Source organism: Hylobates moloch, unplaced genomic scaffold, assembly GCF_009828535.3.
Source record: "Hylobates moloch isolate HMO894 unplaced genomic scaffold, HMol_V3 SCAFFOLD_22, whole genome shotgun sequence".
NCBI lineage: Eukaryota > Metazoa > Chordata > Mammalia > Primates > Hylobatidae > Hylobates > Hylobates moloch.
Window position 1 is genome coordinate 13,787,114 of NW_026652297.1, and position 26,298 is coordinate 13,813,411.

Genomic DNA, 26,298 nt, shown 5'->3' on the forward strand with positions numbered 1-26,298 from the left:
TAGTGCTCAAAGGCTTTGTTCAGACCTAGTCACAAGGGGATGGCTTGGGAGGCCTGAAGTTCAGCTTCAAGCAGCCTCAGTAATGGACAGTACCTGTGAGAGGTGACAGCGTGCTGGCAGTCCTCACAGCCCTTGCTTGCTCTCGGCGCCTCCTCTGCCTGGGCTCCCACTTTAGCGGCACTTGAGGAGCCCTTCAGCCCACAGCTGCACTGTGGGATCCCCTTTCTGGGCTAGCCAAGGCCAGAGCTGACTCCCTCAGCTTGCAGGGAAGTGTAGAGGGAGAGGCGCCAGCGGCGCGCAGCGTTTGCGGGCCAGCTGGAGTTCCGGGTGGGCGTGGGCTTGGCGGGCCCCACACTCGGAGCAGCTGGCTGGCCCTGCCGGCCCCGGGCAATGAGGGGCTTAGCACCCGGGCCAGCGGCTGCGGAGGGTGTACTGGGTCCCCCAGCAGTGCCAGCCCACCGGGGCTGCGCTCGATTTCTCACCAGGCCTTAGCTGCCTTCCTGCGGGGAAGGGCTCGGGACCTGCAGCCTGCCATGCCTGAGCCTCCCACCCCCTCCATGGGCTCCTGTGTGGCCCGAGCCTCCCCAACGAGCGCTGCCCCCTGCTCCACGGCGCCCAGTCCCATTGACCACCCAAGGGCTGAGGAGTGCGAGCATATGGCGCAGGACTGGCAGGCAGCTCCACCTGCAGCCCCGGTGTGGGATCCACTGGGTGAAGCCAGCTGGGCTCCTGAGTCTGGTGGAGACGTGCAGAACCTTTATGTCTAGCTCAGGGATTGTAAGTACACCAATTGGCACTCTGTCTCTAGCTCAAGGTTTGCAAACACACCAGTCAGCACCCTGTGTCTAGCTCAGGGTTTGTGAATGCACCAATGGATACTCTTTATCTAGCTACTCTGGTGGGCCTTGGAGAACCTTTGTGTCGACACTCTGTATCTAGTTAATCTAGTGGGGACGTGGAGAACCTTTGTGTCTAGCTCAGGGATTGTAAACGCACCAATCAGCGCCCTGTCAAAACAGGCCACTGGGCTCTACCAATCAGCAGGACGTGGGTGGGGCCAGATAAGAGAATAAAAGCAGGCTGCCCGAGCCAGCAGTGGCAACCCACTCGGGTCCCCTTCCACACTGCAGAAGCTTTGTTCTTTCACTCTTTGCAATAAATCTTGCTACTCCTCACTCTTTGGGTCCACGCTGCTTTTATGAGCTGTAACGCTCACCGCGAAGGTCTGCAGCTTCACTCCTGAGCCAGCGAGACCACGAACCCACCAGAAGGAAGAAACTGTGAACACATCCGAACATCAGAAAGAACAAACTCCAGACGCGCCACCTTAAGTGCTGTAACACTCACCGCGAGGGTCTGTGGCTTCATTCTTGAAGTCAGTGAGACCAAGAACCCACCAATTCCAGACACACCTGGGCCCTGGAGAGGTGAGTAAGGTAAGAAAAACTTTGACCTTTGACTGCAGAGGGAGCACATCCAACTGCCTACAGGGACAAGACAACAGTGAAGTAGGCTGGGGGAGATTGTGGCACCCTGGGGGAATTTGTGCCTCATCTAGAAGGGATAGATTCTACTCACTTCCAGCAAAGGTCATGTGGGAACACAAAGCCAAGGAAGGGAGAGCTGACAACTTTTCAAGAGAAGGCAGAAATTCAGATTTTTATGAGTCATCTCCTGATTTTTTGGATGTTGGGAATTAATTCAAAGTTTGTTTTGTTTTGTCTTGTGACAGAATCTCACTGTCGCCCAGGCTGGAGTGCAGTGGTGCAATCTCGGCTCACTGCAACCTCTGCCTCCCGGGCTCAAGCGATTCTCCTGCTTCAGCTCCTGAGTAGCTGGGAGTACAGGCGCATGCCACCACACCCAGCTAATTTTTTTTTTTTTTTTTTTAGTGGAGACGGGGTTTCACCGTGTTAGCCAGGATGGTCTCGATCTCCTGACCTTGTGATGCGCCCACCTTGGCCTCCCAAAGTGCTGGGATCACAGGCGTGACAAAATTTTAAGATGTTGAGCAAGCCAAACAATGTTCTCCTGTGGCTGGATTTGGCCTTGCAGCTATCAATTTGCAACCTCTACTCTAAAACTTGAGCATTAATCTCTGAATTTCAATCATCTAGTGCTAGAACAGGAAAAAGGGTGGGGCCACTAAGAAGCTGGAAACAGGCAAAAAGGTTTATAGGATCTGAGGGGTCCTTAGTCCTATTTCTAATTGCATAGATAGGCAAACTGAGGCTTGGAGAGAAGAAATGCCCAAGGGCACACAGTTCCAGGCAACAGTAGCACTTGCAGTAAGAACAAGGAGACTCAGTTTACAGTGGCTCATGCCTGTAATCCCAGCCTTTTGGGAGGCCAAGGCAGGCAGATTGCCTGAGGTCAGGAGTTTGAGACCAGCCTGGCCAACATGGTGAGACTCCGTCTCTACTAAAAATACAAAAATTAACTGGGCATGGTGGCAGGTGCCTGTAATCCCAGCTACTCAGGAGGCTGAGGCAGGAGAATCGCTTGAACCCGGGAGGCCGAGGTTGCAGTGAGCAGAGATCACACCATTGCACGCTAGCCTGGGCAACAAGAGTGAGACTTCACGTCAAAAAAAAAAGGATAAGGATACTCAGGCCAGGCATGGTGGCTCATGCCTGTAATCCCAACACTTTGGGAGACCAAGGTGGGAAGATCACTTGAGGCCAGGAGTTCAAGACCAGCCTGGGCAATATAGCAAGACTGTCTCCTCAAAACATTTAAAATAAAATAGAAGAGGCTCAAGTGAGCCTAACTGGCATTTGGTCTTCTTGCCTCAGTTCCCTCCTTTGTTTATTTGTTTCCATTCTCTAGTTTGTGGCTATGATTGGTACTATGTCCCCTACTGAACTTTGGATTATTCCTATTGGACCCCTGGGAGCTGTCCTGGCCTTCATCTGGAGTCTCTGCCCCAACCTCTTGGCCTGGAGCTGGTGCCCTTTCTGAGTCTGCTGACACTGACCCCCTTGGGCTCCTCGCATGGGCCTGTCTGAGCTCCACATTGTGCTGAGTATGATACATACCTACTATGGGACAAAAATAATGCTTGATCTCAGTATGCCATAGTGCTGTGTTCCATCCAGTAAACACACTGCTTCCCATGTCTCCTTGCAGAAAGGGAAAGCAAGTTGGAATGTCATTTTGTGTGTAAAATGTCATTTTGTGTGTAAAATGAGTTTGAGTACATTTCAAATTTGCTCTTTCTTGCCCTTTTTTTTGCCATCTAATAGTCATGGCCAACTCATCCATTAGGTACAGCTAGCACAGTATCTAGGGACCGAGATACTTTTAAGGGCCTGCAGAAATGTTTTAATTTTAATTTCTTTTAAAATCAGAATAAATAAAAATAAATAAATAGTAATAAACATAAAAAAAGAATCTAGTGTACTTAAAGCCACTGAACTGTACAGTTAAAAATGGTTAAAATGGGAAATGTTATGTACATTTTACCACAATAAAAAAAAAAAAAGAAACCAGTATGGATTATATTCATCTTTATACCAATGCAGTTGTAAAATATAATTTTTAATATTTATTATGGGGGGAAGGGCCCACAGATTCAAAACTGCCCAAAGCTCATGAATGTTATAATTTGGCCCTGTTAGTAGTTGGTTAATTCATATCAAGGAGAAGTTTTGTATTTATGGACCAAATCATATGGACTGCACTTCTCTCACTTCTTCATGGCCTAACCAGGAAGGTTACACAGCATGACCCAGATTCCTACCACGTGCCACCTGGTGACAGCTACACAGACTGTTCAGGGGAGATGCTGAGTACAGTGGTTCTGAGAGACTTGTTAGTTTTGGTCTCTGCACAGCAGGTCCTGCCTTATTTAGCACAGCGAAGCCAGACACTCTGAGGTAGTCAATTTTACTCCAAAGGGCATTTCTCATGCTTCTGTTTATTAACAAAGCTCTCCCTCTTTGGACTACCAAAACAGTCTTCTGGCAGATCTCCCTGACTTGGCTTTTCTCCTACCCATACCAGAATTATCTTTGCAAATATATCATCTCCCTGGAATAAAATTATTCAATGACTTCCAACATTTTCATTATTTCAGAAAGCTTGATAGAAATCCCGCTTTAACTCATGATAGTGCTTTTAAAAGTAACTAAAAAACCGCTTTAGTTTGTGCTGGAATTATACCAGCATGGTTACTACAATTAATAAATTTTGAGGACACAAATGAATTATTTTCCAGATGCGTAGTTTGTGTTGCAATGAGGTCTTACACCCATGGACCCTTGGGAGAAAGATCACGAATGGATCTTTGGAAGTGAAAAAGTATGGAGATCCCTAAAAATGTCTCAGCAGCCTGCCTGACCATTCTGGGAGGACAGTATCACTCTGGCCAAAGAGAAATTACTGACTAGCTGACTATGGTACAGAAGGTGGGGGAAGATGAAGAAACATCACATTAAAATTCAATGCAAAGTGAAGGCTTGTTTTGAGCAAGGGTGAATGACTCAGCAAGAAATTGTTTACAGGATTTTAGTTTCTGCTCTCTGCAATTCTTATATTAAATAAAAAGCAGATTTTCATTATCTACTTGAAGTAATTCCATTACTCACCAGATAACAAATAAGCAACAAACACGCTTCCTAGAATATTTTTTAAATCCTAAAGTGAAAGCAGTGCTTGGAATCACAAATGCTTGGCATATATGGTCATTGACAAAAATTTGGTCTCTGGCAGAGTGAAAGCTTTGGTTTTTACGTTCAGTTCCGCTTGTTTATCGTTGTAGTGCATAGTTATCATTCCACATTCCTACATTCAATCCCCTTTCTTCTGGTAACAGTCATACACACATACACACACACACACACACACACACACACACACACACACTTTCACATGCATAAGTTTTCTTGGGAAAAAAATTTTTTTTTCCCACATTTGGAATATCCTTCAAGACTCCCATAGGCTCTGGAGGGCACCAGTTCCTGTGCTCTCTGCTACTTCTCCTTTGAGTATCAGAGTGATCACATGTTCCATTCAAAACAAAATTGGGCAGGGCGCAGTGGCTCACTCCTGTAATTCCCAGCACTTCGGGAGGCTGAGGCAGGCAGATCACTTGAGATCAGGCATTCGAGACCAGTCTGGCCAACACAGTGAAACGTCGTCTCTTTTTTTGTATCTAAAAAACTACAAAAATTAGCCAGGTGTGGTGGCATGCGTCTGTAGTCCCAGTTATTCAGGAGGCTGAGGCAGGAGAATTGCTTGAACCTGGGAGGCAGAGGTTGCAGTGAGCCAAGATCGTGCCACTACACTCCAGCCTGGCCAACAGAGTAAAACTCTGTCACACACACACACAAAAATAAATAAATAAAAGAAGTTTATCATGACTGTAATCCCAGCACATTGGGAAGCACAGGCAGGCAGATCACTTGAGGTCAGAAGTTCGAGACCAACCTGGCCAACATGGTGAAACCCCGTCTCCACTAAAAATACAAAAATTAGCTTGGCATGGTGGCAGGCACCTGTAATCCCAGCTACTAACTAGGGAGGCTAAGGCAGGAGAATCACTGCCTTAGGTGGAGGTTGAGGTTGCAGTGAGCCAAGATGATGCCACTACACTTCAGCCTGGGTAACAGAATGAGACTCCATCTCAAAAAAAAAAAAAAAAAAAGAAAAAAAAGAAAAAAAAATTTGAGACAGGATGAGGGCCAGCTTCTGTGCTGACCTATCAGCTCTGCCTTCTGGCCACATGCAAGCTGAGAGCAGCCGTTTTGGCTGCACGTCGTAAATTCAGGCTGGGCTGCACTCACTCAGGGCCCTTATTGGCACTATATTTCTTCCATTTCAAGGATTCAAGCACACACACACTCAGTCCATTCTTTCCTTGATTTATTTTAGTAATACAAGTAAATGAATTACTTTGAATATTGGGGTTATAGTACTAAACAAATCAAAGTCCTCCATGAAACATTCAGGAATTCAGGTTTATGAGGTGTAGATGGGCATATGACCTGGCTTGTCCCTGAACAACACTTAGCCACTCCTTCAATGACTGGTTCAGAAATGTGTCTTGGATGAGGTTCCCTAGAAGCAGAGCCTGAGGCAAAGATTCAGATGTAAGAAAGACAGGGAATGCTCTTAGAGAAACCTGTAAGGGAGCAAGATAGAGAAGGAGAAGGAGCCAAATAACGACCTGATGTCAGGTAAAATCTAGTCTTGGTCTGGTTTTCTATGTGGAGGGAAAGCTTGCCTCTGGAACACAAATTGCACTACAGAGTTGTTTCTGCCTTGATGCAAGGAGGTTAGCCTGTTAAGAAACTCCATATGTATAAGTTATTAGTCTATATATTGAGACAGTGTAACTTCCCCAGCATCCCTAGGCTAGGAGGCTTTTGACAACGTAAAACACCTCTCATAAACCAAGGTCACAGGTTTAAACTGCTGGCCACAGCCTCAAAATAGCTGCGGGGAGTGGGGGAGAGGGTAAGGAATGGAAGGGGTGCACCAGCTGATAAAAGGGATCTGAGTGGAGTGCCAAAACATCCACTACTGCGTGTGTCCCAACCAAGTTAATCTTAGACAATGAGATTTAATTCTGCAACTTCTTCTAGAACCATGAGGGAAAATAATCTTTCCTTTTGCTCACCATGAAATTAGTACAATGCCTGCCTGCAGCTGCTTGAGCCCGTTTTGGGAACAGCCAACTGAGAAGAAAAAAAGAGTAATATAGAGAGGCAGAGTCCCGATGACAGTGACTTTAATTAGTGTTCTTTTCTCTGCATACCAGTTTGTTCTGCACCTCAATGTGTCCAATTCCCTTTAGAACCCATCAGTTTGGCTGCTCGTGGTGGCTCACGCCTGTAATCCCAGCACTTTGGGAGGCAGAGGCGGGTGGATCATGAGGTCAGGAGATCGAGACCATCCTGGCTAACACGGTGAAACCCTGTCTCTACTAAAAATACAAAAAATTAGCCGGGCAGGTTGGTGGGCGCCTGTAGTCCCAGCTACTCAGGAGGCTAAGGCAGGAGAATGGCGTGAACCCGGGAGGCGGAGCTTGCAGTGAGTCAACATCGCACCACTGCGCTCCAGCCTGGGCAACAGAGCGAGACTCCACCTCAAAAAAAAAATAAAAAATAAAAAATAAAGAACCCATCAGTTTAACCCAGCTGGGCCTGAACTCAGTAGTCATGGAGTCCAGTTCTCTTGCTTTGGAGGAGAGATTAAGTGAGATTAAGGTGACAGAAGATCGGGAATTAGAATCCAAATCTCGTGTTGACTTGTGAGTCAAGCCGAAGGCATGTTCCGGTGCATCAGGGTGCCCTAGCTCTTGGAGGGAACTTAAATTCTTTTGCCAAGGAAACAGTATTTATTTTATAAGGTCAACCACATTGTAAAAGAAACACAAACAGAAATCCCGCCTGGTGGCCGGGCGCGGTGGCTCACGCTTGTAATCCCAGCACTTTGGGAGGCCGAGGCGGGCGGATCACGAGGTCAGGAGATCGAGACCACGGTGAAACCCCGTCTCTACTAAAAATACAAAAAATTAGCTGGGTGTGGTGGCAGGCGCCTGTAGTCCCAGCTACTTGGAGAGGCTGAAGCAGGAGAATGGCATGAACCCGGGAGGCAGAGCTTGCAGTGAGCCGAGATTGCGCCACTGCACTCCAGCCTGGGCGACAGAGCGAGACTCCGTCTCAAAAAAAAAAAAAAGAAATCTCGCCTGGTGATTGTCCGATGCATCGCAGTTAATGGAGCATTTTCACATCTGGGATGTCCTTCAAGACTGCTATCAGCTTTGGAGGCACTAAGTCCTGTGCCCTCTGCTACTTCTCCTTGGGATGCCAGAGTGATCACATGTTCCATTCAAAACAGAATTAGGACAGGATGAGGGCCAGGTTCTGTGCTGACCTCCCAGCTCTGCCTCCTGGCCACGTGCAAGCTGAGATCAGCCCTTTCCAGAGGCTGCAGCTGTACGTGGTGAGTGCAGGTTGGGCTGCATTCACTCAGGGCCCTTGTTGGCACTGTATTTCTTTCATTTCAAGAAGCCAGCAGGCTAGGGGCCAGAGAAGATCCCATCAAGAAATATGAAACATATGCCTCACTGCTCCTTTGCTGCTGTCAAGAAGACCAAATAATTAACCATGAGTGAATTTCTTTTTCTTTCCTTTTTTTTTTTTTTTTTGAAACAGAGTCGTCTTGCTCTGTTACCCAGGCTGGAGTGCAGTGGTGCGATCTCGGCTCACTGCAACCTCTGCCTCCTGAGTTCAACAGGTTCTCGTGCCTCAGTCTCCCGAGTAGCTGGGACTACAGGCATGCACCATCATGCCTGGCTAATTTTTTTGTATTTTTATTAGAGATGGAGTTTCGCCATGTTGCCCAGGCTGGTCACTCAAACTCCTAAGCTCAAGCAATCTACCTGCCTCAGCCTCCTATAGTGCTGGGATTACAGGTACGAGCCACCACACCCAGCCATCAGTGAATTTCAATAAGTGGACAAGCATAGTGCCAGAATCAAAGGTAGAAGGGAAACAATCAATTATTTATTTATTTTTGACACAGGGTCTTGCTCTGTCTCCCAGGCTGGAGTGTAGTGGTGTCATCATAGCTCACTGCGGCCTTGAACTCGGGGGCTCAAGAGATCCTTCCACTTCAGCCTCCAGAATAGTTGGGACTACAGGATCGCACCAACATGCCTGGCTAATTTTCTAATTTTTTGTAGAGACAGGGTCTCACTGTGTTGCCCAGGCTGGTCTTGAACTCCTGGCCTCAATGAATCCTCCCGCCTTGACCACCCAAAGCACTAGGATTACAGGCATGAGCCACTGTGCCTGGCCAGAAACAACCTTTTTTTTTTTTTAATTACAAAGTCCAAATTTGAAGAAACTATAAAATTTCAAGCTCTCAGTCAGCTGGCTACTTTTGAGTGACCCTTCTCTCCCTTCTCCATACCCCAAAGTTTGAAACTGTTATTTCTGAGAAATATCCTCCAAATATTGGTGATATTTTTGTGAGATTATTTAGTGATGCATTAGAAATTAGAATAGAACTTTAAATTTTTGAAGTTAGGATTTCCAACTGAATTTTCATTTTTCATAAATACAATGCCAAAGGCTATCTCCTTGCATCTAGACAGCTAGGCTGTCCAGCTCAGGTGAGTTTCTTCTTTGTGACTGTCATAGACGTGGCGATATGCCACTCAAATCCCCTTCAATGAAGGATTATTGCCCCAACTGCTGGGAGTGGTATTGGCAGAGATAGTCTTCAATCACCAACCCCTTCAGGGATTTTTCTCATTTAAAGAGATTAACCTCTCTCAAAGTTACAGTCTTGGCTGGGCATGGTGGCTCACCCCTGTAATCCCAACACTTTGGGAGGCCAAGGCAGGTGGATCACCTGAGGTCAGAAGTTTGAGACCAATCTGGCCAACATGGTGAAACCCTGTCTCTACTAAAAATACAAAATTAGCTGGATGTGGTGGCGCACTCCTGTAATCTCAGCTACTTGAGAGAAGCTGAGACAGGAGAATCGCTTGAACCTGCGAGGTGGAGGCTGCAGTGAGCTGAGATCGCACCACTGCACTCCAGCCTGGGCAACAAGGAGGGAGACTCCGTTTAAAAAAAAAAAAAAAAAAAAAAAATTCTAGCTAAATAAGGTCCCTTGAACCTCTTGTCAAAACTTAGTTTTGGGTTAAAAAGGAAGTCAACAAGTATCAACAATTACCCACCAGCAAACTACAATTTTCTCTCTATAATTAGGAGAATTGAAAGTTACTTTAAAGAGGAATATTTTTGTCTCTGATTCAGTGTAATTCCATGGCTTGTTTTTGTAACACCTGAGATCATTCCACATTCCACACTTGCAAAAACACCAACTGTGCTAGATAATGTACATTCCCCCAAACAGTGTTTGTGTTGACATGCCATCACTTGGTCCAGCCCCCTTTCTTCCTTTGTTCCTGCTTGTAGGTGGAGAGGGGCAAGAGTCTCTCTCACTGCTGGAAGAGGCGTGTAATTAGCTGGCACAAAGTAACCAACCCTAAGTACTGATTGATAAGCAGTGTCATAGGAGATTCTTTCTTTTTTTTTTTTTTTTTTTTGAGACATGAAGTCTCATGCCCAGACTGGCGTACAGTGACACAATCCCAGCTCACTACAACCTCCGCCTTCCAGGTTCAAGCAGTTCTCCTGCCTCAGCCTCCCCAGTAGCTGGGATTACAGGCACCTGCCACCATGCCTGGCTAATTTTTGTATTTTTTGTAGAGACAGGGTTTCACCATGTTGGTCAGGCTGGTCTTGAACTCCTGACCTCAAGTGATCTGCCTACCTTGGCCTCCCAAAGTGCTGGAATAACAGGCCTGAGCCATCATGCCCAGTCAGGCAATTCATTTCTTTCTTTCTATTTTTTTTTTTTTTGAGACGGAATCTCGCATTGTAGCCAGGGCTGGAGTGCAGTGGCGCGATCTCAGCTCACTGTAACCTTTGCCTCCCAGGTTCAACTGATTCTCCTGCCTCAGCCTCCCGAGTAGCTGGGATTACAGGTGCCCGCCACCATGCCTGGCTAATTTTTTGTATTTTTAGCAGAGACGGGGTCTCACTGTGTTAACCAGGATGGTCTTGAACACCTGACCTTGTGATCCACCGCCTCAGCCTCCCAGAGTACTGGGATTACATGCGTGAGCCACCACGCCGGGCCAACCATCAGATATCTCTTGAGACTTACTCACTATCATGAAAATAGCACAGGAAAGACCCACCCCCAAAATTCAATTACCTCCCACTGGGTCCCTCCCACAACACGTGGGAGTTGTGGGAGCTACAATTCAAGATGAGAATTGAGTGGGGACACAGCCAAATCATATCATTCTGCCCCAGCCTCTCCCCAATCACATGTCCTCACATTTCAAAGCCAATCATGCCTTCCCAACAGTCCCCTAAAGTCTTAGCTCATTCAGCATTAACTGAAAAGTCTACAGTGCAAAGTCTCATCTGAAATAGGGCAAGTCCCTTCTGCCTATGAGCCAGTAAAACCAAATGCAAGTTAGTTACTTCCTAGATAAAATAGGGGTAAATACAGCCATTCCAAATGGAAGAAATTGGCCAAAACAAAGGGGCTAAGGCCCTATGCAAGTCCAAAATCTAGCAGGGCAGTAATATCTTAAAGCTCCAAAATGATCTTCTCTGACTCCATGTCTCACATCCAGGTCACGCTGATGCAAGAGGTGGGTTCCCATGGTCTTGGGCAGCTCTGCCCCTATGGCTTTGCAGGGTACAGCCTCCCTCCTGGCTGCTTTCACAGGATGGCGTTGAGTGTCTGTGGCTTTTCCAGGCACATGGTGCATTCTGGGGTCTGGAGGATGGTGGCCCTCTTCCTCTCACAGCTCCTCTAGGCAATGCACCAGTGGGGACTCTGTGTGGGGGTGCCCACCCGACATTTCCCTTCTGTACTGCCCTAGCAGAGGTTCTCACTGAGTGCCCCACCCCTGCAGCAAACTTCTACCTGGACATCCAGGCATTTCTATACATCCTCTGAAATCTAGGCAGAGGTTCCTCAGTTCTTGACTTCTGTGCACCCACAGGCTCAACAGCATGTGGAAGCTGCCAATGCTTGGGGCTTGAACCCTCTGAAGCCATAGCCTGAGCTGTACCTTGGCCCTTTTTAGTCATGACTGGAGTGGCTGGGACACAGGGTACCAAGTCCCTAGACTTCACAGACTAGAGGGATCCTGGGACTGGCCCATGAAACCTCCAGGCCTGTGATGGGAGGGGCTGCTGCAAAGGTCTCTGACATGCCTTATTATTTTTTTCTTTTTTGAGATGAAGACCCTCTCTATTGCCCTGGAGTGCAATGGTGCAATCTTGGCTCACTGCAACCTCCGCCTCCTGTGTTCAAGTGATCCTCTTGCCTCAGCTTCCAAAGTAGCTGGAACTACAGGCGTGTGCCACCACGAATTTCTGCAGCCTGCTTGAATTTCTCTTTAGAAAATGGGATTTTCTTTTCTATCTCATTGCCAGGCTGCAAATTTTCTAAAGTTTTATGCTCTGTTTCCCTTTGAAAACTGAATGCCTTTAACAGCACCCAAGTCACCTCTTGAATGCTTTGCTGCTTAGAAATTTCTTCTGCCAGATACCCGAAATCAACTCTCTCAAGTCAAAGTTCCACAAATCTCTAGGGCAGGGACAAAATGCTGCCAGTCTCTTTCCTTAACAAGAGTCACCTTTGCTGTAGTTCCCACAAGTTCCTCATCTCCATCTGAGACGACCTCAGCCTGAATTTCATTGTCCATATTATCAGCACTTTGGCCAAAGCCATTCAACAAGTATCTTGGGAGTTTCAAACTTTCCCACATTTTCCTGTCTTCTTCTGAGCCCTCCGAACTGTTCCAACCTCTGCCTGTTTCCCAGTTCCAAAGTTGCTTCCACATTTTTGGGTATCTTTTCAGCAGTGCCCCACTCTTCTGGTACCAATTTACTGTATTAGTCCATTTTCACACTGCTAATAAAAGACATACCAGAGACTGGGCAATTTACAAAAGAAAGAGGTTTAAGGGATTCATAGTTCCACGTGGCAGGAGGCCTCACGATCATGGCAGAAGTGAAAGGCACATCTTACATGGTGGCAGACAAGAGAAGAGAGCTTGTGCAGGGAAGCTCCCCTTTACAAAACCATCAGATCTCATGAGACTTATTCACTATCTCGAGAATAGCACAGGAAAGACTCACCCCTCATGATTCAATTACCTCCCACAAGGTCCCTCCCACAACACATGGGAATTGAGAGAGCTACAATTCAAGATGAGATTTGAGTGGGGACACAGCCAAACCATATCGAAGACATAGATACTAGAAAAGAGTGGCTCTAACTTTGGAGGGCAGTAAAGGGAAGTCCTCAGTGGTACAGCAGAATTAAAGAACAATTAGATTAAATGGAGGCAGAAGGCCAAATGTTCTTCAAGGGTACCAAGGGGCAAAAGAGAGAGCATCTCTGTAAATGGAAAAACTTGATATGATAAATTAGATAAAATATTCAGGAGGCAAAAGGGTAATTTAAAACTCCAGGAAAAACAAAGCTATACAAGTTTGCTTTTTTATTTTTTGAACGCAGTCTCACTCTTGTCACCCAGGCTGGAGTGCAATGGTGTGATGTCGGCTCACTGCAACCTCTGCCTCCTGGGTTCAAGTGATTGTCCTGCCTCAGCCTCCTGAGTAGCCGGGATTACAGGCACCTGCCACCACGCCCAGCTAATTTTTGTATTTTTAGTAGAGACGGGGAAGTTTGCTTTCTGTTGTTGCTGTTGTTTTGTTTTGTTTTTGAGATGGCATCTCTCTGTCACCCAGGCTGAAGTACAGTGGTGTTATCATGGCTTACTGCAGCCTTGAATTCCCAGGCTCAAGAGATCCTCCTACCGAGTACCTGGGACTACAGGTGTGTGCCACCATGCCCAGCTAATTTTTTGTATTTTATTTTTGGAGAACCAGGATTTCACCATGTTTTCCAGGCTGGTCTTGAGCTCCCAGGCTCAAGTGATCTGCTACCTCGGCCTCCCAAAGTGCTAGGATTACAGGCGTAAGCCACTCTGCCCAGCCCGTTTGTGATCTAAATATGAAGCAAAGACATTTGGGCAATTGTTAATAAGGGAGGATAATCCATTTGATCCTGATGCTTTCTATATTTTCCTTTGAGTGGTTTTCTAGTGGTTTTCATGGTGGTTCAGTGGTTCTGTAAAAGAGAAAATGTAATTCTAGCACACTCCTTAGTCTGGAAGTTGGCTATTAACTGTGTCAACCTTTGGACAAAACACAAAAGACTTCTCGTGTTTAAGAGAGGTGAGAAGAAGCTGTGAAGGAAGAATGGTGGTGTTAATAGTGGGGAGTTGTAATACTATCTAAAGTTGACATGTTATCTAGTGTTTTATCTTGTATTATTGAGAGTTACAAAGAAGCGTGGTGGCTCATGCCTGTAATTCCAGCACTTTGGGAGGCCGAGGCGGGCAGACCACCTGAGGTCAGTTTGAGAGAAGCCTGACCAACGTGGTGAAACCCCATCTTCACTAAAAATACAAAAATTACCTAGGCATGGTGGTGCACACCTGTAATCCCAGCTACTCAGGAGGCTGAGGCAGGAGAATTGCTTGAACCTGGGAGGAAGAAGTTGCAGTGAGCCAAGATCATGCCACCGTACTCCAGCCTGGGCAACAGAGGGAGACTGTGTCTCCAAAAAGGAAAAAAAAAAAAAAAAAGTTACAAAGAAAACCAACAAAATATGCAAACTTAATGCAACTATTAAATATTGGGCCAGTGGGTATTAACATAATCTTTATCCTTTGTAGCAGGGAGTCATTAGATTTTATTTATAGTTGAATGAGCATATTTAGAAATATTGAAGTAATTCCAAACAAACAAAAACATGTAAAAGATGTCCTTGGGCGGTGGCCCTGGAGGTGGAGTTAGGATGAAGCTTGGTTGCTTTTCAACATAAGCTTTTTGTCCTGTTTGATATGTTACAATTTATTTTGTATCCTTTTATTTGTTGCCATTGTGCATTTCTTTTACTGAAAATAAAATTAGAGGCTGGTTTTTCTGTCTATATGGAAACAATGTTTTAGATAGCTATTCTATCAAGAATGATTCCCAGGCCAGGGTGCAGTGGCTCACGCCTGTAATCCCAACACTTTGGGAGGCTGACGCCAGCAGATCACCTGCGGTCAGGAGTTTGAGACCAGCCTGGCCAACATGGTGAAACCCTGTTTCTACTAAACATGCAAAAATTAGCTGGGCGTGGTTGTGTGCACCTGTAATCCTAGCTACTTGGCAGGCTGAGACAGGATAATTGCTTGAACCCGAGATGGGGAGGTTGCAGTGAGCCAAGATCACGCCACTGCACTTCAGTCTGGGTAACACAGCAAGACTCCATCTCAAAAAAAAAAAAAAAAAAAAAGGATGATTCCTCAAAGTAGTCCAGGCCTCATACAGGTCTTTTGAAATAAGCCATAAAGTGGAATCCCAAGGACATCAAGAAACTTGGACTAAGAAAATGGTTGTTCTACTGGCACTTGAGTCTCTAAATACTAATAACTCTTAGCTGCTACCCACACTAGTTCCAGCCCTCTGCCTGTGAGATTTTTTTTTTTTGAGATGGAGTCTCACTCTGTCACCCAGCCTGGAGTGCAGTGGCTTGATCTCGGCTCACTGCAAGCTCCGCCTCCCGGGTTCACGCCATTCTCCTGCCTCAGCCTCCCAAGTATCTGGGACTACAGGCGCCCGCCACCACGCCCAGCTAATGTTTTGTATTTTTAGTGGAGACGGGGTTTCACCGTGTTAGCCAGGATGGTCTCGATCTCCTGACCTCGTGATCCACAGCGCCTTGGCCTCCCAAAGTTCTGGGTAAGGATTACAGGTGTGAGCCACCGTGCCTGGCCAAAATTTCTTTTTAAAAAATATCTGAGCAATTCCGATCGTCTGCTTTTTGAGAATAGAGTTTTGCCTGTAACCAGTTTACTGATTCTGAAAGGGAAGGTATTCTGGATCCCTCTTACCATCTTATTACCAAGAATGGGGCAGAATTTATTGATTTAGTTATACATCTGTCTGTCTGCCTATCTGAGATAGGGTCTTGCTGTGTCACCCAGGCTAGAGTGCAGTGGCATGATCATGGCTCACTTAAGTGATCCACCTCAGTCTCACAAATAGCTGGGACTACAGGTGTGTGCCATCCTGCCCAGCTAATTTTTTATTTTTTATACAGATAGGGTCTCCCTATGTTGCCCAGATTGGTCTTGAACTTCTGGCCTCAAGAGATCTGATTGCCTCAACCTCCTAAAGTGCTGTGATTACAGGTGTGAGTCACTGGGCCTGCTTGCTCAGTTTTAGAAAGAATAGTGTTTTTAGGCTGGGCGTGGTGGCTCACGCCTGTAATTCAAGCACTTTGGGAGGCCGAGGTGGGCGGAACTCCTGAGGTCAGGAGTTTGAGACCAGCCTGGCCAACATGATGAAACCCTGTCTCTACTAAAAATACAAAAACTAGCCGGGCGTGGTGGCAGGCACCTGTAATCCCAGCTATTTGGGAGGCTGAGGCAGGAGAATTGCTTGAACCCAGGAGGTGGAGGTTGCAGTTTGCTGAGATCGCGCCATTGCACTCCAGCATGGGCGATAGAGCGAGACTCTGTCTCCAAAAAGAAAAAAAATTTTAAAAAAAGGAAAAACAATGGCTTAAATCCAGTAGGGAGGACACCATGGCATATCACTGCCACCAATTGGCAGCACACCTTAATTGCAAGAGTAGAAAAGAAGGGAAAATTATTTCTGATGTTTGCAAAGGTCTACCAACGTAAGAAAGAACAAATGCCTTGTGACCAAGTGAAAAATGCAAAGGAATACTTGATTTGGGGGAGATTAAGATGAGACAGTGGTCATGATCCCTGAAACACAGGGTTCATGGAGGTGGTAAAAATGAAGGGTGAGGAAGCTTGATCAGAAGACCTCTGCTCTAGATATCGAGCAGTTGCACTTGGAACTCTTTAAAAGGGGAAGGAAAGGGAAGAATGACGAATCAAATTTTACTTTTCTTTTTTTTTTTGAGACAGGGTCTCACTCTGTCAGCCAGGCTGGAGTGCAGTGGCGCAATCTCGGCTCACTGCAACCTCTGCCTCATGGGTTTAACCAATTCTCTTGCCACCTGCCTCAGCCTCTCAAGTAGCTGGGATTACAGGTGTGCGCCACCTCGCCCGGCTAATTTTTGTGTTTTAGTAGAGATGGGGTTTCACCATGTTGGCCAGGCTGCTCTCAAACTCCTGACCTCAAGTGATCTGCCCACCTCGGCCTCCCAAAGTGCTGGGATTACAGGCATGAGCCACCACGCCCAGCTCAAATTTTACTTTAAAAATCCTTTCTGTGTAAGAAATATCACCATTATCCTCATGCAAAAAAAGTTGATTTAATGTGTCTTACTCTAACTGTAAGGCCAATAGAATAACTGAAATCTTTTGTGTGCTAAAATTATCCAGAGAGAAAAAGACATACGTCTGGCCCAAATTTTAAAGAAACTGTGCAATCTACACAATCAGAAACTAATTCTTTGGGTTATAAAGCAAAGTTTTTCATGTTATTGGTTAATAAATGTTAATTATAACTAATGCATTTTCAGAAACACAATTTGGTATATTTGCAAGGAAAACAAGAAAAGCAATCTAAAGCTCCCAGTAAAACAACACTATATAAAAATCTTTTAAAATAAACTATTGCAACCCCTGTTCAATGTCTTCCCATTTCATAGGCTATATAATGCATTTCTTTTTCTATTTATAACATTAAATATCTACTTTTGGACCAGGTTGGCTAAGAGATTGAGTTGAAACAAAGTTCTGATGGGCATATGTCTGAAGAATTATATTATTTTTCATATTGTAGGGGTGAAAGGAAAACTTTTATATGTAATAATAAAGGGAAGTTTTCCCTCTGCTGAAGGTTTGCTGAAAAATCAACTGACGACAGTCACATTAGGCTGGGCGCAGTGGCTCACACCTGTAATCTCAGCACCTTGGGAGGCCAAGTAGGGAGAATTGCTTGAGTCCAGGAGTTTGAGACCAGCCTGGACAACACAGTGAGACCTCATCTCTACAAAGATTTTTTTTTAAAAAATTAGTAGGCATGGTGGTGTGTGCCTGTAGTCCCAGCTACTTGGGAAGCTGAGGCGGATCACTTGAGCCCAGGACTTTTAGGCTTCAGTGAGCTGTGATAGTGCCATTGTACTCTGGTCTGGGTCCCAGAGTGAGATCCTGTTTCAAAAACACCAAACGTTTTAAATTAACGTGTGTGTGTGTGTGAATAATCCAGAGTGATTACCCATTATTTAGTGTGGTAAAGAAACTTATATACCCTTTTTCATAAGGGAAGGGGGAGATGGAGAATGTAGAAATTCTTTTGAGTGACAGCAAGTCATTAAGGGAGAACAAATGGACCTTGGAGGTGGAAGGCAGACATTAATGGGAAGGTGAGGTGCAGAGCTGCACAGGAACAAAGATTGTCTTATTACGCAGATAAAGTCCTCCAGGTAATCCCTTGCAGCTGCCCTCAAAAGAACAGATGAAAAGTCTGTGAGGTCATGGTGACTGTCAATCTGTTCTCTAGTGGTTGATATTTCCTGATTATTTGATATTACTAGGGAGGGAGTTTTACAACATTGCATTTCTTCTTTTTATTTATTTATTTATTTATTTTTAGACAGAGTCTCGTTCTGTCACCCAGGCTGCAGTGCAGTGGTGCAATCTCGGCTCACTGCAACCTCCGCCTCCCAGGTTCAAGCTATTCTCCTGCCTCAGCCTCCCCAGTAGCTGGGACTACACGCATGCGCCACCATGCTGACCAATTTTTGTTTTTTTAGTAGAGACAGGGTTTCACCAAGTTGGCCAGGCAGGTCTCAAACTCCTGACCCCAGGTGATCCATCCACCTTGGCCTCCCAAAATGCTAGGATTACAGACATGAGCCACCATGCCCTGCCCTGCCAACATTGCATTTCTTTTGGAAAAAAGCTTTCTTGGTCAGATAAGGAAATTCCAAAGAGAGTGTACCCTTGGTGCTTCGGGAAAGAGGATCAGGGAGACAGGGAAAGTCAGAGACAGACCTTGGTTCTGAGGCCTTTCAATTTTCAAAGGATTCAGCTTGCTGAAGTGCTGTATTTTGGGGAATCGTTTTTCTGTGCCTCAATAATATTTTGATCATATGTATGACTTGAAGCTGTTAATAAAAATTGTGGTGTTTGAAAATCCTTACCAAGAGAACTGGAATCTTGATTAAGAATTTCGTCGGCCAGGCGCAGTGGCTCACGCCTGTAATCCCAGCACTTTGGGAGGCCCAGGGCCTCGACCTGAGGTCAGGAGTTCGAGACCAGCCTGGGCAACGTGGTGAAACCCCATCTCTACTAAAAATACAAAATTAGCTGGGCATGGTGGAGTATGCCTATAATCCCAGCTAGTTGGGAGGCTGAGGCAGGAGAATCACTTGAACCTGGAGGCTGCGGTGAGCCAAGATCACGCCATTGCACTCCAGCCTGGGCAACAAGATCAAAACTCTGTCGGGGGGTGGGGGAAGAATTTCTTAAAAGCAGCCTCTGCTTTTATGTGTAATTCTGTAACAAAGTCAACATGTTATGGGACCTTTATTACTTTATCTTACCAGATAGGTAAAGGATGAATAAATCTGCCCTTCACTTACATTTATGATTAATCAGACAGGTCAGCTAGTGTGAATAATTTTTTTTTTTTTTTTTTTGAGATGGAGTCTCGCTCTGTCGCCCAGGCTGGAGTGCAGTGGCGCAATCTCGGCTCACTGCAAGCTCCGCCTCCCGGGTTCACGCCATTCTCCTGCCTCAGCCCCTCCGAGTAGCTGGGACTACAGGCGCCTGCCACCACGCCCGGCTAATTTTTTTGTATTTTTAGTAGAGACGGGGTTTCACCGTGGTCTCGATCTCCTGACCTCGTGATCCGCCCGCCTCAGCCTCCCAAAGTGCTGGGATTACAAGCGTGAGCCACCGCGCCCGGCCTAGTGTGAATAATTTCTAATGAAATAGAGAAAAAAAATGAAAAAATATCAAGGCATGCCTTGAATGTCATTAACTATTTTAGATGATATCTTTTAAGCCATAGGAATCACAGAACGCTTTTGTGTAGGTATAACAATGTTGCATTTTAAAAAGAGAAGTAAAGCAGGAGTGGGGAGTAGAGGGAAGGTGGGTCAATGGCACCTACCTCTAGACCTAGCGAGGCTGAGGTGTGAGAATCACTTGAGCCCAAGTTAGAGGTTGCAGAGAGCTATGACTGCACCACTGCACTCCAGCCTGGGCAAGACGGCAAGACCCTGTCTCAAAAACAAACAAACACAAACAAAAGGGAGGTGAATGAAGGGAGAGGTGTTTACAAGGCTATTACAATAGTTTTGGTTTAAGGCAATGGGAGGGGAGAAGGTTTTGAATAAGGATGGCAGCAGTAGAAAAAAAAGCAAGCCATCTGAATGAGGTATGATGGGACTTAGGCTTTTTTGAAAGAAAATAATCAAGTCTGGCCCTACAGTTTAGAGCCTAGGCTGCTATGTAATTATTTATAAACAATTTATAAAATTGATTATAAAAATTACTTATTAATTATTAAGTGTGAGGGCAAAATACAATTTTAGATTTCCATAAACTTAGAAAGTTGATTACCCGTGCCCCCAGACTTAAAAATGCTAAAAAGTTCTTAGTAAGATTAAAAACAATAAATGTAATAATGCTGATGGCATTTCTATAATATATATTAAATAGTTTAAATATTAAATAGTTAAATAGTTTAATACTCATAACAACCCTATGAGATTGGTACTGTTGCTATTTCCATTTTGCAGTTGAGGAAACTGAGACAGAAAGAGATTTGTCTAAGGTTACAAAGCTTTCCAGAGCAGTCTGGTTTCACAGTTCATGTTCTTAATTACTACACTATGCTGAAATTACAATGTTAGGATAAATTAGGAAATTCAAATAAGAGAGATGAATTATTTTAAGTGTTTGAGCTGCAGCTTTCTGGCAAGTAGCTGAACACGAGGAACCTCAGTTAAGGAAAAATCAAGAACAGACTAATTTTGGGAGACCTAAGAGAAGGCATGTAGTAGAGAACAGATTGAAGAAAGAGGAGGTGCTAGCAAAGAAATCAGAAGACCAGCAAACTAGGTAGGTGTAGATCCGGGGACGTGTCTTAAAAGAGAGGGAAAAAGGGTTTTAAGTAGGGGATGGGGATTGGTGAAAACCCTGTTTCTTTTGAGAATGTGTCAATGAAAGGAAGGTTGATAGCATAGCAACTGGTGGGAGTAACATCACTGAATTAAAAAAAAAAAGACAACAGAAACTTTTTTTTTTGAGACGGAGTCTCACTCTTGTCGCCCAGGCTGGAGTGCAGTGGCGTGATTTCAGCTCACTGCAACCTTCACTTCCCGGGTTCGAGAGATTCTCCTGCCTCAGCCTCCCGAGTAGCTGGCATTACAGGCGCACACCACCACGCCTGGCTAATGTTTGTATTTTTAGTAGAGACAGGGTTTCCCCGTGTTGGCCAGGGTAGTCTCGAACTCCTGACCTCATGTTATCCGCCCGCCTCGGCCTCACAAAGTGCTGGGATTACAGGTGTGAGCCACCGCACCCAGCCAAGACAACAGAAACTTCTGAGAAACAGAAAGGAAGAAGACAGCGGATAAGAACATATTTACGTTATAGGGCGCTAGGAAAGTAGTGGTGGAAGGAGAAGGTGGGAAGGGATGGCATAGTTTCAGGCAGAGGGAGTGGCTTTGGAGAGAAGGGTTCTGGGTTAATTTGGTTAGAAGTTTTGGGATCACAAACAGGAAGTGGTCACAGATATTTTATAATGGAGGGAACGTCAAACCGGAATTGGAGTCCCATAGCTTTCAGCCCAGGAAACTGGATGAATTTATCTATTAGTATGGACTGGGACTGGCATCTTTAATAACATGTAGAGCTTGAAACAGTCTTTGTGGAAAATAGGAGATCAGCCAGAGATTAGAAGAAAACCCAAGAAAATTGTAAGTAGGGGTCCAGGCACGAATTCATATCCAATCTGGTCAGTTATGTCTTCCTCCAGCGAAAAGCCACACATCTTGCAAACCGTTGAGAGAGAAACCACAAATACGGGTAACCTACTGTAGATAGGCCCTGAAGACTATAAAGTAGTTGAGCGATTCTATACTGAAATAAAGTTGGCTATAGCGATAGAGAAGTTAGTCATATACGGGGCTAATGATCTAGGAGAGTAAGGATTCACTTTTGCGGTGAAAAGCAAGCAAGTGAAAGGTAGGGATCCATAGCCACGGACGGGCAGGTGGAGATCAGGGAAGAGGTGACGTTCAACATAGTTTGTTAATGATTTCACCTTATTGATTATTTCTCTTTTGGCATCTAGGAGGCTAAGATTCTCATGTTTATTTCAGAGCTACTGAAAGTAGTCCTAGGTTGTGGAAGGAGAAATCCAATTTCACAGCTGAGTCTATTTTCTCAGTCTAGTCATATTCTCTTCTCACAAACTAGCCAATGCTGCCGCCTTATGCAAAGCCGGCACCACGGAGAGGATGTGCTGCTTTACAGAGGCAGGATGACGCCAATCGGCCTGGGGCCGGCAGTGTTTCGTCTAGATTAATGGCGAGGGAAGTCCCCAATAGTCCCTTTGAAACCTTTTCACTCTCGCCTGGTGAAAGCTCTTGTCACCGTAAATCGCGAATACAATGCTGAGCTCTGAGGCCCTTGCTAAATCCAAGTGGGAACAGGGATCTGCGCGGCCTCACCATCGGGTTGCCGCAGGGCGTCTCGAGAGCTGCGGATGGGGGCAGCAGGAGCCGGGCGGGAACAGAGGAAAGCGCCGGCCCTGAGACCTAGGGAGGAGCCTCGGTGAAGGAACCCGGGGCGGGTTCCTGCCTAGGTCTCCAAGAAGCTCCAAAAATGGCGGGCGGCAACTCGACGAGCCGGACGCGCAGGCGCCACCGTGGCCGTCCTTCCGCCAGCCTCGGGCGGCGCAAGAACCGTCCACAGCGCCCTTATCCAGAAGCCTACGCCGCTCGCGATTGGCTGAACTGAGCGAGCGCTCCGTGTGGGGGCGGGGCCGCCACGCAGCGGCCACGTTTCCCGCCCCGCTGCTGCGCGTGCGCGCAATCTCCACTGGAAAGCGTTTGCGCGCGCCCCTGCCGCGGCCCCTAGCTCGCGCCTCAGCTCCCTCCCTTTTCCGGGCAGGCCTGTCCCGTCAGCAAGGCAGTGAGCACCGCGGCCAGCAGAGGGCGGTCCGGACCCAAGTCTGCAGCGGCGCCATTGGCGTGTGGAAAATGCCACCAGATGGCGGGTTAGGATTGCAGCTCCGTTGAAGGCGCGGCCCCCGCTCCCGGACCCCCGGCGACCACCCCGTAACAACCCCCCCACATCGGGAATAACACACCGGAGACTTTTGGGGGGAAACTAGGTCGACAGTCGGCGGCGCCCGGATGGGCAGCTGAGGTGAGTGCGGGCGGCGGCGACGGCGGCGGGGGGCGGGAAAGAGGGGGAATGCGGCGGCAGCGGCGCGGGGGCTGGAAGCGCCGATCCAAGATGGAGGCCGGTCGAGAGCTAGAGAGCGCGAGCGGCGAGCGGGCGGGCCGGGCGCGGGCCCCGTGCGGGGGAGGGAGGCCGCGCGGGCCTGTGCGGGGAGCGGCGGTCGTGGGCCGTCCGAGTGCGCGGAGAGGCGTCTGTGGGCGCGGCGGGCAACCCGGCGTCTTCGTCGCTTGCCACCCCTCCCGCGGGCACCGAAAATTTTGCCCCCGCCCGCCCGGGCACTACGGCGACAGGCGCGGAAGCCTTTGTGGCGCGCTCGGGCCCGCCGCCAAGCCCGCCCTCTGCCCCCCCGCCCGCCCGGGCTCTCGGGACTCGCCCGCGCCCAGCGGGGCCGGGCCGAGGCGGGCTGGCGCGAATCCCTTCCGCCGCCCGCCGACCTGCGTTTCTGCGGTGTTTTAGCGACGGCGGCGTCACATGACAACGAGTTCATCTCAGCGGAGGGGCCTGGGGGGTCGCTTGGCGGGGTGGCTGGCCCAGGCTTCTTGTTGGCAGGGTGGGGCTGGGGGGTGGCGGCTGGGGGAGATGGGGCGTCAATGCCGGGCTTTCCAGCTATCTGCCCTCTCAGCCCCCGACGGGGGCTTCCTTGTGAAACGTGTCCAGGCCCAAGCACTGCCCCGCTAGTTTGCCAGTCCCCTGAGAGACGAGGCCAATAAAAGTTGTTTTCCCTCCTTTCTCGAGGTGGGGGCGGGGTGGGAAACTAGAGTGCTTGGAGTTGGACTTGAGCCTCGTTTGCAGGGTCCGAACTGGGTGCTTCTTGTATGGTATGGGTACTAAGAAATTTTCAGGTTTAAGGATTGTCACGTCACCGCTGTCTACCCACATTTGAAATGTTATCGATTCTCTTCACATTGCAGGGAATCGTGCTCCGGGCGTATAAGTCATGGGATAGTTTTGGACACTTACAGACAAAGAAAAAAATGCAATTTGTGATAAAAAAAATTATTTGCTGTTAAAGTTGGTGTGAAGATGGATAGAGTTTATTCTCGTGGTTCTGACTAGAAAGACTATTTTGCATCTTCGCAAAAATAGTGTTTACACGAGAAAGTATCTGAATTGGCACAAAGTTGTGTGATTTGTAACTTATGTGGAATTTGAATGTGCCTCTACATTTTAGTTTTCCTCGTGTTTTAAGAAAATTGCACATTCTGATGGTGAAGCACTTAGAGAAATATACAGAACAGTGAAAATAAAAATAACTTGTTTATTGTATAGTAATATAACGTACCTTGTTCCAATATTCATAATGTATGAAGAATTCAGACTAAAAAATTTTAACCAAGTAGGGAAATATGGAATGGAAAGAAGCAGAAATGTTACTTCCTTGTTTTTGATGATTAGGAATACTTATAAGACAAATTGTTACCCAAATAAAGTTGTAGAAGATCTACAGGTGTTTTGCCACGTTTTTTCCTTTACATATTTAAAACGTACTTCGAGTAAACGAAATTCAAGTGATCTACCAGTGGTCATTTTCACAAACGAACTGCTTTTGAGTGGAAATTTTTCTGTATCCACTTCAGTTTCGATGTTCTGATAAAGCTAAGGAATATTTAAATAGATGCAAAATGTGGAAGTTTGTTGTGTTACTAGGATTGCCTCCTTTGAAGAGACTAATAAAATGACTGTAGATTTGATTGGCTCTTTTAAAGCCTTAAAGGCACTATGGTGTAGGGGAGAAGGAGTGGGTCCTGGACCGAAGTTACTTTGAACATCCCCTGGGTTTGTGGTGTTCGGGATGTTACCTTTGAGCCTTACTTTATCTCTAAAAATGGGGAGCCGGGCCCAGTGGTGCACTCCTGTAGTTCCAGCTACTCTGTAGTGACGCAGGAGGAGCCCTTAAACCCAGGAGTTTAAGGCCTGCCTGGGCAACATACAAGACCCCATCTCTTTAAAAAAATAAAATGGGGATAGTATCTTATGGTGATTGTGTAACAAGATGTCTGTGAAAAACACACATTTAATTACTATAACTTAAAATTTACAGAATTTTGTACAGTTTTAATCTTTTTTTCCTTGATTCTGACTCTGTATGTTCATAATCTCAGTGCTGTGAGAAGAAATAATGTACTCTGGGAAAGATACATTCTTGTTTCCCCTTTTATTTGTTGTTTTGTCCTGTATCTTTATATCCTTATTTAGGAGGGTATATTAGTTTCTTTCTTTCTTTCTTTCTTTTCTTTGATGCATAACAAATTTCACACTTAGCTGATTAACAATTTTTTCAGCTTCCATAGGTCAGAAGTTTGGGGAGGTATAGCTGAGCATCTCATAGGCTAAAATCAGGGTGTCAGCTGTGGCTGCCGTTCATATCTGAGGCTTAGAGTTGTCTTTTTTTTTTTTTGAGATGGAGTCTCATTCTGTCACCAGGCTGGAGTGCAGTGGTGCGATCTCGGCTCACTGCAATCTCTGTCTCCCAGGTTCAAGCGATTCTCCTGCCTCAGCCTCGAAAGTAGCTGGGACTACAGGTGTGTGCCACCATGCCTAGCTAATTTTTGTATTTTTAGTAGAGACGGAGTTTCACCATGTTGGCCAGGATGGTCTCCATCTCTTCACCTCGTGATCTGCCCACCTGAGCCTCCCAAAATGCTGGGATTACAGGTGTGAGCCACTGTGCCCGGCCAGAGTTGTCTTTCAAGGTCACTACTTGTTGGCACAATTAATTTCCTTGTGATAGTATGAAGTCCCCATCTTCTTGTTAGCTCTTGGCCAAGGACTGCTCTCAGATCCTTGCCATGTGGCCACATAGACAGTTCACAACATGGCTGTTAGCTTTTATCCATGCTAGCAGGAGTCAATCTCCCTATTTCCTGTGTGTCTGACCTCTGACTCCCCTTTAAGGTCTTTTTTAAAAGCTCACCAGCTAAGCTCTGAGGCCCTTGTGGTAAACTTAACTAAGGGCCTTAATTACATATGCAAACATATATTTCGTCATATAATCACCGTAGTGATATCCCGTTATATCTACAGGTCTCTCCCACACTCAAGGGGAGGGGATGATACAAGGGTGTGGGTTAGTGGAGGCTCTTAAGAATTTTGCCTGCCATGGGAAAAGAAGTATATTCACATTTACCTGTTGAGATCCTGGACATACAAGGAGAGGACATAGGCAGAGCAGTAACCCAACTTGATCAGCTTACTCTTACTTATATTGCCTTTTCCTCACCTTTTTTCCTTTCCCGTTTCCTGGTACCTTAGTTTATGTGCCTTCCTCTATGAAATAATTC

The 26,298-nt window shown here is 46.4% G+C and overlaps 2 protein-coding genes across 2 annotated transcripts in view; one reads left to right on the plus strand and one right to left on the minus strand.

Annotated features, from left to right (window-relative positions):
- The window catches only part of SLC35G2 (solute carrier family 35 member G2), a 67,746-nt gene extending 66,346 nt beyond the window's left edge, over positions 1 to 1,400 (minus strand). Inside the window, exon 1 of the mRNA XM_058433346.1 lies at positions 1,348 to 1,400. The gene's annotated coding sequence lies outside the window, so the exon portion shown is untranslated. The remainder of the gene's footprint in view (positions 1 to 1,347) is intronic.
- A 21,321-nt stretch (positions 1,401 to 22,721) lies between these two features.
- STAG1 (STAG1 cohesin complex component) overlaps positions 22,722 to 26,298 on the plus strand; it is a 415,512-nt gene continuing 411,935 nt past the window's right edge. The window contains exon 1 of the mRNA XM_032143857.2: positions 22,722 to 22,981. The gene's annotated coding sequence lies outside the window, so the exon portion shown is untranslated. The remainder of the gene's footprint in view (positions 22,982 to 26,298) is intronic.